This window comes from Bubalus bubalis, chromosome 18, assembly GCF_019923935.1.
Source record: "Bubalus bubalis isolate 160015118507 breed Murrah chromosome 18, NDDB_SH_1, whole genome shotgun sequence".
Lineage (NCBI taxonomy): Eukaryota > Metazoa > Chordata > Mammalia > Artiodactyla > Bovidae > Bubalus > Bubalus bubalis.
The window spans coordinates 33,115,988-33,133,418 of NC_059174.1; the positions used below are offsets into that span (position 1 = coordinate 33,115,988).

Below are 17,431 nucleotides of genomic sequence, written 5' to 3' on the forward strand. Positions count from 1 at the left end.
GGGATGTGTATATACTTATGACTGATTCACATTGTACAGCAGACACTAATACACCATTGTAAACAACTATATTCTCATTTAAAAAATCATACAATTACAAAAAGGGGCCTTTCATAGCACTGTCCACCTTTGTACGCTTTTCTGATGACCCAGAATGCCCTCGGAAACCAAAGCAGGAAAGTCACCATAGGGCGAAACACTCCCAACTCTACTGGTCATATTCACTCACTCATAACCTTCACTGCGAAGAATCTCCTTGAGGCTTTTACAAGTAGTAAATCCCCTTACAGCAGACTGTGAGAAACGCAGCAGTTTCCCAACACCTCAGACCCCCAGCAGCAACATGGCAAATTCCCATCTACATCTTCACTTTGTAACAGGCATAAAATGCAAGCCAGCACATCCAGTGCCTGCCGTTTCCTTCTTAAGAAGACCCTGTGATGAAACTTCTGCTTTATACCTTCAGTGTTGCCTTTAAATAAAGGGAACTAGGTTGTGTCAAAACCTGCATGCCCTTCAGTTCAGTCTTTCCAATGACTGATTACAGATGAAGAAACAGAGGTTGAGCGAAGAAATAAATGTTCCCTGAGCAAGGCCATGAGGCAGTGAGGGAGGGATCTGAATCCAGGTCTAGCTCTATTAGGTGCACTTCTATATTAGATATACTTGGATAATTAGCATTATCTAAGTTACTGTAGTCCATCAGATATACTGCTATATTACAAATAATTAGTATTATCTAAGTTAATATACTCCATTGGATACATTTCTATTTTAGATATACTTAGATAATTAATATTATCTAAGTTAATATACTCAATTAGATATACTTTTATATTAGCTATACTTAGATAAGTAGCATTATCTAAGTTAATATAGTCCATTAGATATACTGCTATATTACAAATACTTAATTAGTATTATCTAAGTTAATATACTCCATTAGATACATTTCTATTTTAGATATACTTAGATAATTAATATTATCTAAGTTAATATACTCAATTAGATATACTTTTATATTAGCTATACTTAGATAAGTAGCATTATCTAAGTTAATATACTTCATTAGATATACTTTTATATTAGATATACTAAGATAATTAGTATTATCTAAGTTACTGTAGTCCATTAGACTTTTGTATTAGATATACTTAGATAATTAGTATTACCTAAGTTAATACAGTCCATTAGATAGACTTCTATATCTATATCAGATATACAGTCGGCCCTTGAACAACATGGGGGTTGGGACACCAACCCTCTCTGCACAGTCAAAAATCTGCAGGTAACTCTAGTCAGCCCTTCATATCCAGGTTTCCACATTCATGGACTCAATCAACAGCAGCAGACCATGTAGTTCTATATTAGATGTATCTCCAGCAAGGGGCCTATAGCCCACTGCTCTCTCTTGACCTATTCACTCATGCTCATGACGAGGTGAGGGATGGGTCTCAAGAACCACAGGGGTGCTTTTCCAAACATCCATATCTTAGCCCCACCTTGGTTCTGCATTCTTAAAGGGTTGCAGTGATCCTCAGATCACTGGGGCAAATGGGTATCATGAAAAGTTTCAGAGATGTTGCTGATAAAGTGATTCCTCACATTTACAACTGGAAACCTGTTCACCAGACCAGACAGTCTCCTAGGAGCAGGAATCCCTGACCAGAATCCACAGATGGGCATCTAAGGATTTCATGAGCTCCCTGAGAAAGTGCTCTGTGCGTGTAACTCATGCATTATGCTATAATTTGCACCAGATTCTCAAACTAGTCCCTGACTCAAAATAAGCTTAGAAAGTACTCCTTTGGAGAAAATGTAGAATTTTCCCACATTCCTAAAGCAGGAATGTTATTAATTCCATCCTTTCCAGCCTCAACAGACCCCTGGACACATAATGTTAGGCCATTATTCAGGGTACTCACTTAGCTTGCATTTAATGGAACGGTCTCCTCAATTTAATGTAATATTGCTGTTGGCAAATAGATCACTCTTAGAGTCATCAAACCTGCCAACTTTTACACCCGCCAGAGTAAAAAAATTCATCAGATTTTGTCTTTTCATTCCCCCAACCAGCTTTACTAGATTTCTGTCTGGGATCAAAAGGCTGGCTGAAGGCTGGCTGTACATAAAGTTCTGTGGCTTAATTAAGATGATCATAAACTGCTCGAGCTCACTCTCAGCCCCATGATTTGTAGGTAGCTTGCTTCTATCAGGCACAGAGGCCCCACTGAGATCAACCTATGAGCATGGAAGTTTCAAGCAAACACAAAACCCTCGCAGGAAAACCTGGCTGGGCTTTTGAGCACTGGTCTTGACATTTGTCTTCTCGATGAGTTGCTTTTCTCTTGGTTTGGCCCTGGTAAATTGCTATTGGATGAATTTTTGTTTAAATATTTGTGGGCAATCATATTGCTGTCTTCAAGGCTTCCTTATAGTCTCTGCTGGTATGTTTCTTTTCCCCCGTGGTTACAGCGTTACTTCTAATGTGTCTCTTTCCTTCTCTGCAGTGCACAGCATCACCGTCACTGATCTGGACACTGTGGAGCACCTGTGGCATGCCAGGCAGACTGCAAGGCACTGAGGACAGCAGTGAGATGGGACGTACGGTCCCTGCATTCACAGAGCAACTGGCAGCCCAGTGGAAGAGACGGAGATACGGATCAACACAGCGTAGAAGAAAGAGTTCTGGGGGAGGAAACTGCCAGAAGGCAATACTAAGTCTTGGAGGTCCAGTAGACATTAAGTGGGTGCATATTTTCACCCTGCTTATTTAACTTATATGCAGAGTATGTCATGAGAAATGCTGGGCTGGAGGAAGCACAAGCTGGAATCAAGACCACTGGGAGAAATATCAATAACGTCAGGTATGCAGATAACATCACCCTTATGGCAGAAAGTGAAGAAGAACTAAAGAGCCTCTTGATGAAAGTGAAAGAGGAAAGTAAAAAAGTTGGCTTAAAGCTCAGCATTCAGAAAACGAAGATCATGGCATCCGGTGTCATCACTCCATGGTAAATAGATGGGGAAACAGTGGAAACAGTGGCTGACTTTATTTTTCTGGGCTCCAAAATCACTGCAGATGGTGATTGCAGCCATGAAATTAAAAGACACTCCTTGGAAGCAAAGTTATGACCAACCTAGACAGCATATTGAAAAGTAGAGACATTATTTTGTCAACAAAGATCCATCTAGTCAAGGCTATTGTTTTTCCAGTAGTCATGTATGGATGTGCGAGTTGGACTATAAAGAAAGCTGAGCAGTGAAGAATTGATGTTTTTGAACTGTGGTGTTGGAGAAGACTCTTGAGAGTCCCTTGGACTGCAAGGAGATCCAACCAGTCCATCCTAAAGGAGATCAGTCCTGGGTGTTCATTGGAAGGACTGATGTTGAAGCTGAAACTCCAAAACTTTGGCCACCTGATGCGAAGAGCTGACTCATTTGAAAATACCCTGATGCTGGGAAAGATTGAGGGCAGGAGGAGAAGGGGACGGCAGAGGATGAGATGGTTGGATGGTATCATCGACTCAATGGACATGGATTTGGGTGGACCGCAGGAGTTGGTGATGGACAGGGAGGCCTGGCGTGCTGCAGTTCATAGTGTCTCAAAGAGTCAGACATGACTGAGAGACTGAACTTAACTGAAGGGGGTAGATGGAGGAGAGGCAATCCAGACAGAGGAAGTGGTAAGTCCTGAGCAGGGAGGTGGCAACCATTGGTGTGTTGCAGGCCACGCCCATCACACAACAACCAGAATACAGATCAGGCAAGCACCACCATCTCTCTTTCAGAAATGTGAGCAGTCGTCAAGAGGTGAGCTGGAACCAAAGCTGTTACTATGGGCTAAACATTTGTGTCCTTCCAGATTCCTGTGGTGAAGCCCTAACTGCCCCAGCCCCGCCTGTCCAGCCCCACCCTGTGTGATGGTATTCTTTAGTGGGGCCTTGGGGAGGTAATTGGGCTTACATCAGGTCATGAGGGTGGGAACCTCATGATGGAATCAGTGTCCCTTGAAGAAGAGGAAGGCAGCTTATAGCAAGCTCATGTCACAGCCATGCAAAGTACAGGCTTTGAAGCCTGACTCAATTGTCTAAGGAGTGAGAATAGAGATGAAATGACCATTTCTTGCTTATGTATTGAAGTTTCAACAAAACAGGCAGTTCCTTTTAGAAAACCTAAAATGACCAATGAAAGAAAATGACATGTGCCAAGTTCCCTGGTGGTCCAGTGGTTAGGTCTCCACACTTTCACCGCCGTGGGCCTGGATTCAATCCCTGGTTGGGGAACTAAGACCCTGAACTAAGAGACCAAAGCACAGCCAAAAAAAAAGAAAAAAGGAAGAGGAAAAGGAAAGTGATATAAGTTTTAAACTTCATATTTTATACTCAGAGTGAATTTCTTACAACTCTCCATGCAACTCCCCTAGGAGGACTAAGTAAAAAGCCTGGGGCAGGGCTGGGGGAGACAGACAGAAGAGGAGGGATTCTGTGAGGCATAATGAACCTAGAGACACTTCCACCCTAAGTGCCTCCTTGAATGCCCATCAGGGTTTAAGTCACCAGTGGAAAACTATTCAACTTTGAAATTTTGGTTACCATAGCATTTTCCAAAGATTCTGACCTCAGATGAGGCTCTAAAATATATCTTTTGTGTTATTGCTGTTGTTTCTGGTTTTACTGTTCTTGTTACTTTGATTGCAAGGCTCCCAAGGATCCCAGTTTAGGAAAATGGCACAAGACCAGCAGAAAGACCTTAAGTTTCAGCTGCCAAAACTTAAGGGAAGGCAGTAGGTCAATAGCTGCTCTCTCCCTCTCTGTGATGCATTTCCATTTATTTTCATTTTTATACTTTTCTGAATTTCTAAGGCTTTGAATTTGAATATTTTCCTTTCATTATTCAGGGAAAATTATTTCTTGGCTTGAAACCAAATAAATAACTATGTGGTTCAAGGACACTTCTTACTACTGTGCCAATTGTAGAAGTTGAAGTTATTACTTTTATGAAGATTTGGGAGGGGTTTTGAGTAAAGATGCTGAGAAATGGAAATTAAGGATCTGTAGATACTCTTTTTTTTTTTTTTTAATATTTTCTGTCTCAATGATTCTCAAAGTGTGGCTCCAGGACCAGCAGCATCACTTGGGAATTTTTTGAGATACAAAACTTTACCACCACATACACACACATCTCTGTTGAATCAGAAAGTCCAAGGATGGGGAGTGTTTTAACAATGAAAGTAAAAAGAAAGCAAAGCTGTTGTCTCTCAGTCATGTCCTACTCTTTGTAACCCAAGAGTAACTTGCCAGGCTCCTCTGTGCATGGGATTCTCCAGGCAAGAATACTAAAGTGGGTTGCCATTTCCTCCTCCAGGGGATCTTCCCAACCCAGGGATTGAACCTGGGTCTCCCACATTGCAGGCAGATTATCGTCTGAGCCACCAGGGAAGCATGACAAATACCCAGCAGTTTGAGCATCACTTATTCTAGGCTTTCAGAGAGTCAAACAGGTTGGCTCTCAGTGTTAGAGATGATCCCAACTGCCCCCCAAACACTTACCTCCCCCGTCTGCATGTTCCCCGGGTTGGCAGAGGGTGGGGAAGCAGCTGTCTCCTAAGCTGATTCTTCCAGGTGTCTGTGAGGGGTAATGTTGCCTCGTCGTCTTAATCAGCCTTCAGCTGTCCCTGCTCTCATTAGTCAAACTGCACCAATCAGCAAGCGGGCCCAACAGCTGTAGAGCAGCAGGTGCAGTAATGAGGAGCTCCCCTAACTGGGGTCGATCCCGCCCCCACTGCCCCTCGTGGGGGAGCCCAGCCCTGCAGATGCGGTTATACAGCACGAGGTGGGCCCCTCTCCCCCTGACTTCCTCACGGCCTCTGCACAGTGCCCGCACTCACACACTAGCAGGTGGGAGAGCTCAGCTGCGGTGAAACCTAGACACCATCCTTCCCGGACCCCACAGTTTACAGGAAAGAATCCGAGGTCCACAGGAGGAAGGAAAAGGGCATAGCAACCCTGAAATTCACAGTTCCTGTCCCTCAATTCAAAGCCATTTGCATTACCCCCTAAAGGGAGTTGAATATGCTTATGAAATAAATACATGCATTAATAGCAATGAATCAATCACCACCTTGTTAGTGCAACAGATAAAATGTAATGAGTGGATAGATATCCACCGTGTATCCGTCACCATTTCAAATAAGGCCACTGTGGAGGACAGATTCCAAATGACACAAAACAGCCCTGCGTTACACTCTTTTCCAGAGCTGTGGTAAGGATCCCAGGCTGCCCTTTGCTTAAATCACAGCAATCAGTAACCATTTTGCCCCTGGTCCTTGCAGCTGCTGCCAACTCATGATTGAGACAGTGGGAGGTGTCGGGAAAAAGAAAACCAGCCTCCAGCAGGTCCCAGGCCCCAGACCCCGCTGCTCACTAACCAGTGTGACCTTGAACGTGTCACTTAAAACGCCTGGCCTCAGTCTCCCCTTAGTGAATCATCTTCAAGGGATTTCCCACTGACAATAATACATGCTTAATAACCTGCTTCTGGTTTGCCTACTTGGGGCAAAGAGAGATGCCTCTTACAAGCCCACTGAGACAGGCCAGCATCTGTGTGCCCGGACCTCCTCATGCCCTCCACTCATCAGCATCCTCCAGGCACGGGGTTCAATACCTGGAAGCTCTTGGGAGTCTCAGGAGCCTGACTGCCGAGCCAACCTTGGTGGGCTCATCTGGCATTTTGGCCACACTTGCCTCTGGCTCTGGGAGGAAGTGTCCCTGTCACTCTGATGGCCACCTTGGATACTCAGAAATTAAAGAACTCTGAGGCACCCTTCTCCACCCACAGGACACTGGAGACACCTGCCACTTACGGCCTTAAGAAGAGCTGGTCCCCACCCTGGCAGCCGGAGTCGGTCTTAAATTACCTAAAGAGCTTGAGTGCTGGGCCTGGGCTCCATTTGTTTACAAAATAGGCACTTTCAAAGGCCCTTTACTAGGGCCTGGCAATTCCCAGGTCCCCTGCTATAGGCTGATGCATAATGCATAAGATGCTGGGAAATGTGTATTCATGAGGGCGGCTTGGCTTTTGTCAAAAAGAACTGTGAAATATTATGATGGAACAATTTTCATTTCTGCCACATTGTTTTTATAGCGCATTCACGACTGGGGATTGAGGGCTTTCCGAGTTTTGTCTGGTGCAGATGTTGCAGTGCTGAAAGCTGCTTCAGACGTCCTCATTTTCCAACTTTGTTGCTGACAATTACAGGAGGGGGGGGAGGGGCCTCTCACAGGGAGACAAAGGATGCCTGTCCTCAAGTGATCTCACCCTGGCTTCATTCAGGAGGGTGGGATGGGGATGGGGGTGAGGAGGAAAGGAGGAAATGGAGGGGACACTGACCTCTGGAGGTGCTCGACACCAGGCAAACTGCCCTCCTCGGAAGGATCCATTAACTGCCTTTCACATCTGAGGAAATGCAGGCCCAGCCAGGTTGAGCCACTTGTCTGAAATCCTATCCACCAATGGATGGCGAAGCCTGGGCTGGAATCCACATCAAATGCCCAAGCTTACGGTTTCTTCCAGCCCCAGGCAACCAGGAGAACTCAAGCTGAGGAGAGGCACTCTCTCTTTGCAGTACATCCGAGAGACAAAGGGATGAGAGGCACGCACGCTGCCCGGGTCCGGAAAACACTGAGGCCCCCACCCTGGGGAAGAAGGACTGGGAGTATGACCTGAGCTGGCTGCCAGCATCGTGACCCGACAGGCGCCCACCTCTTGGAACTTTCTAACCAAGAATCCACCCTCCTGCCTTCTGGGGCCTGTATTCAATCTCAAGTCTTGTGGACGGCAAACCCCAGCCTGTCTCACTGTGCCCCCGGGCTGCCTCCTAGTCCAGGAAATGCTGGCCCCTTCACACCCCTCAGCCTGAAAGCCGTGCATTCCCAAGGGCAGGCAGTGGGGGTCGGGAGTGGGGTAATTGTCCCTGGATCCCTAGGACTTGCAAAGCTCCAGGCAAGCTCAGGGCACGGGCTCCCACACCTGCTTCCAATGCACCCAGCAGGACAGAGAGGCCAGGATCCAGGCAAACTGAGATACCAAGTGATGAGAAGAATCCACCCTGGGACAGTCAGGGGAACAAGCAAGAAAGAGAGACTGGAGTGGCCAGGGCCACCTCGGGGCTGGAGGACGAGGAGGAGGCATAACACAGGGGAACCCTAAGGCCACCATGACTTCAGAGCCCAGAGCGGGTGAACGCAGAGCTGCGCAGGGACTGGAGGGGCGCCACAGGCACAGAGGGGTCCGTTCTCACAGGTTAGGACGGAGGTAGAGCCTCAAAGCCCAAGCTGCAGGGCTTTCGGCTTCGGGGACCAGCAGCAGGAAGTCCCTGAGGATCCCCTATCCCAGCTATGGAGGGTCTGCCTGGCAGCACAATCCACCACCCTGAAATGTCTCTCTGGCATGTGGATTCCTTTGTGCTAAAAAAGAATCAAGGCCCAAAAGACTTAGGTAGAAACTTTGACCATCCCCTTAACTGACTAAAAGCATTTAGCTAGAGGGCTTGTTCCCATAATAGAGTAATCACCAGAGACCTCAGGGGTGGGGCTGGGACCGCAGGGGACCCAGAGATGAGCATCCACTCTGTGCCCCAGTGTGTCTGCAGGGGGCCCGGCAAACATTTATTTACCCAGCACTTTGCTTTTCCATCTCCTTGTCCACTGCCTTCCTCCCCTCTGAAGTCCTGAACCACTGCCCGGACCTCCTCTTTTGTCTTTAACTGAAGATGGTCTTTGAGGTGAGGACTTCAGCCACTCTGGCAGGCTGGTTTTCCTGGGTCTTTCCACAGATACATGTTGAGCAAGCTTTTGTTTGATCTTCTCCTGTTAAGGTGTCCTACACTTCAGTTTAGTTCTTATACCAGCCAGGAGAACCTAGACTGGGAGGGAACAATGTCTTCCTCTCCAGCATATGAAAGTCCGGGGGAGAAACAGAAATGTGTGGGGAGAATGACGTGTCTCCTGAGAAACTCCAGACATGTTCAGATCTGCTTTCTTCTCCATGCTGAAGTCATCGCTGTTCCAGAAATCTTGTCCACAGGGCAACTAGTTGGAATTTCTTGTGCTCAGCCACTAGTGTTAGGGTGGTGGGTCTCCCTGTGAATCCAGTCCCACAAACCTCTCTTCCCATTTCTGAAACAAACCAAACTCTTTCCCACTCGAGGGTCTTAGCATTGACTGTTCCCTCTGCCTCCAACAGCCTCCACCCGCCTCCGTAGTCAGAGCCTTCTCAGACTTCAGAGCTCAGGTTACCTAGCGGGTTCTCTCATCCCCAGTGTTTCTCATCAGAGCGTGCTGTTTGGGTTCGATGCCGCTGTGGTGGTTGTTACTGTCTTGTGGTCTGTCCCCAGCTGTGATATAAAGTCATGAGAGCAAGGATCAGGCTGTTCATCCTTCTCCCAGAAGCACCCAGCATCATGCCGAGGACGGGGTCAGAGCTCAGTGAATGCTGAGAATGAATGCATCAGTTCACAGTATGCTACACAAGAACATTAATAAGGCATACCAAAAGAGATGAAAATCCAACAGCTTGCTCTCCTGCCACATAGGGGGCTTCTGCCTATTCAGAAGCAAACCAGGTCAGGGGCAAGTTCCTAAGCATGCAAAAACAGATCAAAGCTCACTGCAACCAAGTCCAGGAGGTTGCCCCGACCCTGCTCCACCTCAGCAGTCAGGTAGAATCTTGTCAAGGATGGGAACAAAGGTGGTTTCAAATCCCTGTGCTCCCAGGTACAAGTTTTGTAATCATTAGCCTCCGTTTCCCTACATCAGCATAAAGGAGTGAAGTCATCTGCTGAGATTGCCACAAGGTTGGAGTAAGAGCAGCATCAACCCCCCGGGAACATCTGGCAAAAGTCTGAAGACATTTCTGGTTGTCACAATTGGGGTAGAGGCCAGGGATGATGTCAAATATCCTACAATTCACCGGACAGCCCCCACAACAAAGAGTCAGCCCAAAATGTCAACAGTGTCGAAGGCCAGAGACTGTATCAGAGAGACCACAGGCGCACAGGAAGCCTGTGTGTCTGTCCCCTCTCTGTGACCAGATGCACCTGCAGGCACCGAACTGCAGGGTGTGATCAGCCTCGTATGACCACTCGCTGAGCATGCCCCCAACAGGCCTCTGCCCACACCAGCATCTCACCAGGAGGCCCTGCTGTTTCAGTCTGTTTGGGTTGTTGCAACACAACACCACAGACTGGAAGGCTAAAGCCACAAACACTTCTCACAGCTCTAGGAGCTGGGAAGCCCAAGATCAAGGAGCCAGCAGATTCAGTGTCTTGTGAGAGCCCACTGCCTGGTACATAGAGGGCCATCTTTTCACTGTGTTAAAAGCTGCAAAAGGCCATGGAACTCTCTGCTCTCTGGAGTCTCCTTTGAAAGTGCAAGTGTGAGTCACTAAGTTGTGTCCAACTCTGCAACCCTATGGACTGCAACCCACCAGACTTCTCTGTCCATGGAATTCCCCAGGCAAGAATACTGGAGTGGGTTGCCATGCCCTTGTCCAGGAGATCTTCCCGACCCAGGGATTGAACTCGGGTCTCCTGAATTGCCGGTGGATTCGTTACCATCTGAGCTACCAGGGAAGCCCTTTACAAACATGCTAATCCCATTTATGAGGGCTCCACCCTCATGACCTCATCACCAACTCCCAAAGGTCTCACCTCCAAATCCTGCCATACTGGGAATTAGGTTTTAATATATGAATTGGGGGAGGATAACAACATTCAGTCCATAGTACCTATCTTCCAGTGCTTATTAAGGTCCTTCTTTGACACCTGAATTCAAACCTCATGGCAAGAAGACTCCACCTGTCTTCTCCACTGTTGGCTGTGTCCATCCCGCTGCACTGGGAGTCTTCAGCAGCACCCATTGCAGCGTGCCCCTGGCGGAGGCTTTCTCCTTTCACAGGGCCACTCCTTCCAGCCGGCATTAAACATCAGCACCAGGTGTTGCCTCCTAAGGAGAAAACTTGAAAAGGAGTAGGCTTCTTAGGCTGGCAAATCCAGAGTCCAAATTGTATGGCTTCCTCCTGATTGTCTGGCTTTTCTCATCTACAAAACAGGCACCTTTGAATCCATGTGTCAGGCTCCCCCACCCCTCCCCAAGCAATGAGACACTGTTCTGACATGTTGCTTAGAGCCAGTGATAAAATACCACTATTTCTCATACACAGCTTAGCTGAGTTTCATCAGTTGATGCTAAATCCATCTCTGTCTTTTGAGCAGAGTGATGTTTCTGTTTTCTGCTTCCTTGAGAGCCAAGCGTATTGTCAGGTAGGGCAGGATGGCATCGGGCTTCCAGGTGTGTATCTGGAAGAGGTCATGTCCTTCCTGAGATGCCTAACTCTCATGTCTCTCTCCCTGAACAAAGCCAAAGAACTTCTCCTTTCACTAGCAGAGGTTTTGCAGCATGAAGTCCCCACCTCTCCTTGTCTGAGCCTACCTCTTGAGTATGAGCCTGCCACCTGAGAGAAACCCTGGGCCGCCTGCACTGGCGCTACACTTTATCTTTGGCCTATTTATGGGAACAAGGAGAGTCTACAGTCATCGTCTAAAGAAACAAAGGAACTTATAGCTCTTGACTCTCAGCTGTAATTTCCAGGACACCCAGTGATTCCAAAAGGAGGTCACAGGGACAGCTGGCTCAGAGTGTGAGCAGGAGACATTCACTTCTAGCCACTGTGGCAAGTCCAGCAGGGTCAAGGGCACACACGCTAGCCACACAGACCCCCACTCCCCCACCAGGGCCTCCTTCATCTAATTCACAGCGCACTGTTTTATGAATTTCACTCAGAAACACTGAACCGGGTATGGGGGAAGCTGGGGAAACGCTGGTGGAAGAGCAGGAGAGGATGCACGCATTTTATCTGTTAGGAGGACCACCCAGGATGTCTCATGCAGGTCCTGCTTGTTTAGAGTTCTACTCTTGATGGGGGTTAGGGAGAATGCCTTCTGTCCCTGAACAAACCCAGCAACCCCACATTTCAGAGCAGACTGAATGTGCCCCATTTTATTACCCTGTTATGTTCCAGAAGGTCCCCAAATCCTCTCCCTCCACCTCTGTGAAAATCTCTCCATGAATCCTTGCTCCAAAAGTCACGTGACCAAGCAGAAGACGCCTGTGAGAACTTGAGCAGCTTACCCTAAAGATCCTTCTAAAATGTGCAGCTGTCCCAAGACAGGGGATGGCTTAGGAGGCAGCCAGGGTCCCATCCCTGAGAGCATCAAGTCGAGGGGAGCTAAGGATGTAGAGGAGACCACAGAGGCCTACAGCAGAGAGTAATCCACAGACACGGCCAGCTGACAGCTGAGGTATTTGATTTCGGTGACTCAGAGTTTCACCACTGCTGAGGGGGCTGGTGGTCACAGCTACGTCTCATCAGGCTTAATATGTAAAACATCATTCAGAAAGCTACAGTTGCAAACAGACCCAAGGCTGATTGACAGCAAGGACGATGGCGCAAAACCCCAGAGGCTGGGCTTTCCCAGGCAGTCTGCTCTCGCTCGCTCCTGTCCCACGGTCCCGTCTGTGACACAGGGACAACGGCTTCTGCCTTGCTTGTCCGTTGTGAAGATCAGAGTAGAGGGGGATTCAGAAAAAGGTGAGCCAAACCCTTAAGCACTGAAGGAACGAAGGGGTGATGCCTAGAGGAAGGAGGACCATTTTCAGGCTGCTCCTGCTGGAAGCTTCCCTCATGCTCCCTGACCTGGTCAACCCTGCCATTAGCTCTCAGGGCACCATGTCCCCATCTTCCACTCACTGTGGACAACATCCTGCATTTCTCCACTGATTCTTTAGTCTGTGTTTGTCTCACAGATTCGACTATGAACACAGAGCAGGCAGCAGCCGGTTTCTCTGTGTTTGCTGATGTCGTTCGTTCTTACCATGGCCTTTCAGCACAGGTCCTGATAGACGTCAAATGGCTGAACACATGAATAAGCGCAAGCTCCACCGTGTTGGAAATAAACTGCCGCAAACCACCCCCAATCATTCCCCGTGTTTCATTACAGAGGTGTCCGCAGGCTAGATAACCAACAGTGAGCCTCTCTTAGTGACCATTATCTCTCCCTGAAATTTAGCAGGTTAATGAAGGTGGCCAGTATTTATTCTATTTCTTGGGGCTATGGAATCTTCCCTTATCTGCAAATGACTTAAAAATTATTGTGTAGGCATCCTGAAACATTCAGCAACTTTATTAGGCTTGCTCTTAAAGTCGAAAGGAGGAAAAATAATAAAAGTTGGTTCGGCTTGGAGTTTACAGCCACCATATTTATAAAAGCAAAGCCTAAATCTGGAATTTGGGGTGAGTTTTAAAAGAAACACGAGTACTGTGTGTTAAATACTACTTTGTGCCAGTGGCACTGGATACGGAGATGATTAATCCTTAAATATGTGGAAATCTCAAGATCTGTGCCCCTTTAATTAAGAGTCTAGTGGTTTCCAGCAAGTATGTGATGCATGTGAAGTGAAAGTCACTCAGTCGTGTCCGACTCTTTGTGACCCCAGTCCATGGAATTCTCCAGGCAAGAATACTGAGGGGTAGCCTTTCCCTTCTCCAGAGGATCTTCCCAACCCAGGGATCAAACCCAGGTCTTCGCATTGCAGGTGGATTCTTTACCAGCTGAGCCACAAGGGAAGACCAAGAATACCGGAGTGGGTAGCCTATCCCTTCTCCAGGGGAGCTTCCCAACCCAGGGATCAAACCCAGGTCTCCCACATTGCAGTCGATTCTTTACCAACTGAGCTATCAACCAAGTATGTGCCCTACTGTTATTACATTCATGGGGTAAATGGTGCTTTGTGTTCTCCTGTCATTTCTTATAGCCAATTCCATTTACTCCAAACTTTCTGAGCAAAAAATAAAGTTCACAAAACAGTGCTTTTTCTTTAATTCTGTGTGTGTGTGTGTGTGTTCTTCATCCCAGGTGAAATTCCCCCTCTTTCTGCAGTGAGTGTTGGACAGTGGCCTCATTAACTGGTTTACATGCCCATTTGGCAGGGGAACAGGTGAGCAGCACAGAAGTAATGGTGCTTGGATGAAGAAAGTCACAAAAAGTGAGTTCTTTAAAGGTCCCATATGATCAAACAATTACTCTCTTTGTAGTTCATATTTTAGAATAAATAGTATTTACCCTAGACTGCATTTTTTTTTCGTCTCTGTCTGCCTCGGCCAACTGCATGTCGGTCCCCTTTCTCCCCGATGAAATTTCATCCCTCCAGGAACTCTGTTTGTGAGGAGAAGCTGCTGAGCTCTGGCCAAAATGTAAAAGGCCTGCACTTTCTGCTCCTCATCCTGCATCAAGTCCTCATTTTCAAACACGATACCTTTCCCTGATAGCCTGCTGCACTCCACTGCCTCTCTCTCCACGCTAATTCAGAGGTTATAGCTCCTTCACTTTATAATATTTACCAAGGGTGCGGACGAGATGGCCTCCCACTTTAATTGGATTTCCAATTTTCAGAGGCCATTATTCAGTTCCCCACTCCGATGTCCTCATTCTCACTGCTTCTGAGTGTCGGTAATAAAGGGGCAACAGAGCACATGGACAAAACCAAGGCCCCCAAGCTGGAAGTTTGGGAACTGCGGAAATCTCAGCATCCCAGCTGGAAGTCTGGGGACTAATTGCATTGCTGAAACATGGCCCGATTTGAAAACTGTAACCAGAAACAACAAAGAATATGTGGGTCTGTCTGTCTGCAGCATCACAGGCACTCATGGCCTGAAAAAAGTGTGTTTTTATTGAGACAAAAGGAACAAGTTGTGTTTTGGAGGCTCCTCTGAAAAATACAAGGTGGTAAGCATGTCATCCCAGGTGGCTCAGTGGTTAAAGAATCCTTCTGCAATGCAGGAGACACAGGAGATGCAGGTTCGATCCCTGGGTCAGGAAGATCCCCTGGAGGAGGGCATGGCAACCCACTCCAGTGTGCCTAGAGAATCCCATAGACAGAGGAGCCTGGTGGGCTACATAGTCCATGGGGTTGCAAACAGTTGGACACAACTGAAGCGACTGAGCACATACTCAAGTCAAGCGTGAACCTGACCAATTTCAAGTTCCATATAATTAGGAGCAGCCCTTGAAATCCAGACCAAGTGGAAAGTGAAAGGGCAGTAAGACATATTCCTGCAATCTGTTCTATTCTAGGCAAAAGTCTTGACCCCGAGACTTGGGAGATGGAGCCTCCTCCAGGTCTCTATCTACATTGAGAAGGAATCTATCACTGGCCCCTTCCCTCAAGATGATGGATGGATTTACTGAATATGCTGAAATCCATGCTGCAAGGAGAACTTGATGCATGTGACTCCACAAACTGAAATGAACAGACCACACAGACAGCATGGTGGGCTGGGAGACTGGACCGCGCTCCTAACTGCGAGGTCAGGCTCGGCAGCACTGGTAGAACCTGGGACCTGACAGAAACGCAAAATCTCAGGCCCTGGCCCAGACCTCCTGAATCCGAATCTGTGTTCTAACAAACCAGCATTTTAAAGCATTGCTCCAAAGCATGTCTGATCATCTACAACCCACGTAGGGGAGGGTGTGCAAGTTCATTTTTCTTTTCCTTTTTATAAAATTGATGTATGGTTCATTTACAATGTTGTGTTGGTTTCAAGTATACAGAAAAGTGATTCAGTTGTACATATAAATTATTTTTCAGATTCTTTTCCATTATAGGTTAAGATATTGAGTATAGGTCCCTGTGCTGTATTTAATATATATATATATATATTGTACTGTGTTTATTATATATATATAGTATTATTATATATATTTATTATTTATTATATATATATATTATATATATATAGTACTTTATTATATATATTATATTATTTTATATATATATTTTATATATATATATTATATATATATAGTACTGTGTTTATTATATATATTATTTTATTTATATATTATATATTATATATATATTATATATTTTTTATTATATATATATTTATTATATATTTATTATATATATATTTTATTTATTATATATAGTACTTTATTATATATATTATTTTATTATATTATATATATATTTTATTTTATTATATATATTTATTTATTTTATTATATATATTTATATTTATTATTTATTTATTATTTATTATATATATTATATATATATAGTATATATATTATATATACTTTTATATTTATTTATATATATTTATTATTATATATATATAGTTTATTATATATATATAGTAGTGTATATATAGGAGAAGGCAATGGCAACCCACTCCAGTACTCTTGCCTGGAAAATCCCATGGATGGAAGAGCCTGGTGTGCTGCAGTCCATGGGGTTGCTGGGAGTTGGACACGACTGAGCAACTTCACTTTCACTTTTCACCTTCATGCCTTGGAGAAGGAAATGGCAACCTACTCCTGTGTTCTTGCCTGGAGAATCCCAGGGAAGGTGGAGCCTTGTTGGGCTGCCGTCTATGGGGTCGCACAGAGTCGGACACAATTGAAGCAACTTGGCAGCAGCAGCAGCAGTGTGTATATGTTAATACCAAACTCATTTCTCCTTTTCAGCCCAAACCCACTGATATACCAAAAGGAATATACTTTTGGTAAATAGAACTTTGTTTTTCATGTCTGTGAGTCTATTTGTTTTGTAAACAAGTTACTTTGTATCATGGACATAGGAGCCTGGTGGGCTACAGTTCATGGGGTCGCAAAGAGTTGGACATGACTGAACACAGACCCTCCCTCCTTCTCCTCATTTGTATCGTCTTTTTAGATGCCACCTATAAGTGATATCCTATGATATTTGTCTTTGGCTTAGTATGATAATCAAAGTATGATAATCTCTAGGTCCATCCATGTTGTTGCAAATGGCATTATTTCACTGTTATGGCTGAGTAACATTCCATTGTATATATGTACCACATCTTCTTTATCCACTCATCTGTTGATGGACACTTAGGTTTCTTTCACGTCTTGGCTATTATGAATAGTACAATGAACATTTGGCCCAGTTCACCAGCTTCTAGAATGTGGGCTCCAAAAAGATGATGCATCTTTAACCCCTTCTCTAGTAGGCCCTCAATAAATATGCTTTGAAAGAGTGAATGGGTGCCCCTGAGACGCTTGTTCCCCATGGTGTGTATGCACTGGACTATCCATTTCTGGCTAGAGGACTCATGTTCCTAACTCTTCAGATTTGCTTCTAGTTGCCAACCTGTGAGGTCCCCCTGTTTATGGTCCAACCACAGGACTGTACAGCAACTATGGCTACAGTGTGAGCCCTGGGGCAAGCTTCCACTTTCACCTCAGTATTGTTAACCCCCTTTTGCTAGCACGAGTCACTTCCTGTTTGCTATCAAAAGCACAGAACACAGAGGTAAGTCACATCCTGTGTGACACTACTGAGCT

At 45.8% G+C, this 17,431-nt stretch overlaps 1 protein-coding gene and 2 long non-coding RNA genes across 6 annotated transcripts in view; 1 reads left to right on the plus strand and 2 right to left on the minus strand.

Moving 5' to 3' along the window:
• The window catches only part of LOC112580248, a 454,297-nt gene that overhangs the window by 140,778 nt on the left and 296,088 nt on the right, over positions 1 to 17,431 (minus strand). The gene's annotated exons all lie outside the window — the stretch shown is intronic.
• Positions 10,727 to 12,476, minus strand: LOC123465142. The gene is made up of 2 exons (XR_006640252.1): positions 12,192 to 12,476; positions 10,727 to 11,018 (listed from the first exon to the last, which is right to left on the minus strand). It is a non-coding gene; the product is annotated as an uncharacterized LOC123465142 (long non-coding RNA).
• LOC123330411 lies at positions 12,492 to 15,642 on the plus strand. 2 transcript variants are annotated; one of them, XR_006546321.2, is made up of 3 exons: positions 12,492 to 12,651; positions 13,976 to 14,105; positions 15,194 to 15,642. It is a non-coding gene; the product is annotated as an uncharacterized LOC123330411 (long non-coding RNA). The 2 variants fall into 2 exon arrangements; XR_006546320.2 differs by lacking the exon at positions 12,492 to 12,651 and adding an exon at positions 13,747 to 13,805.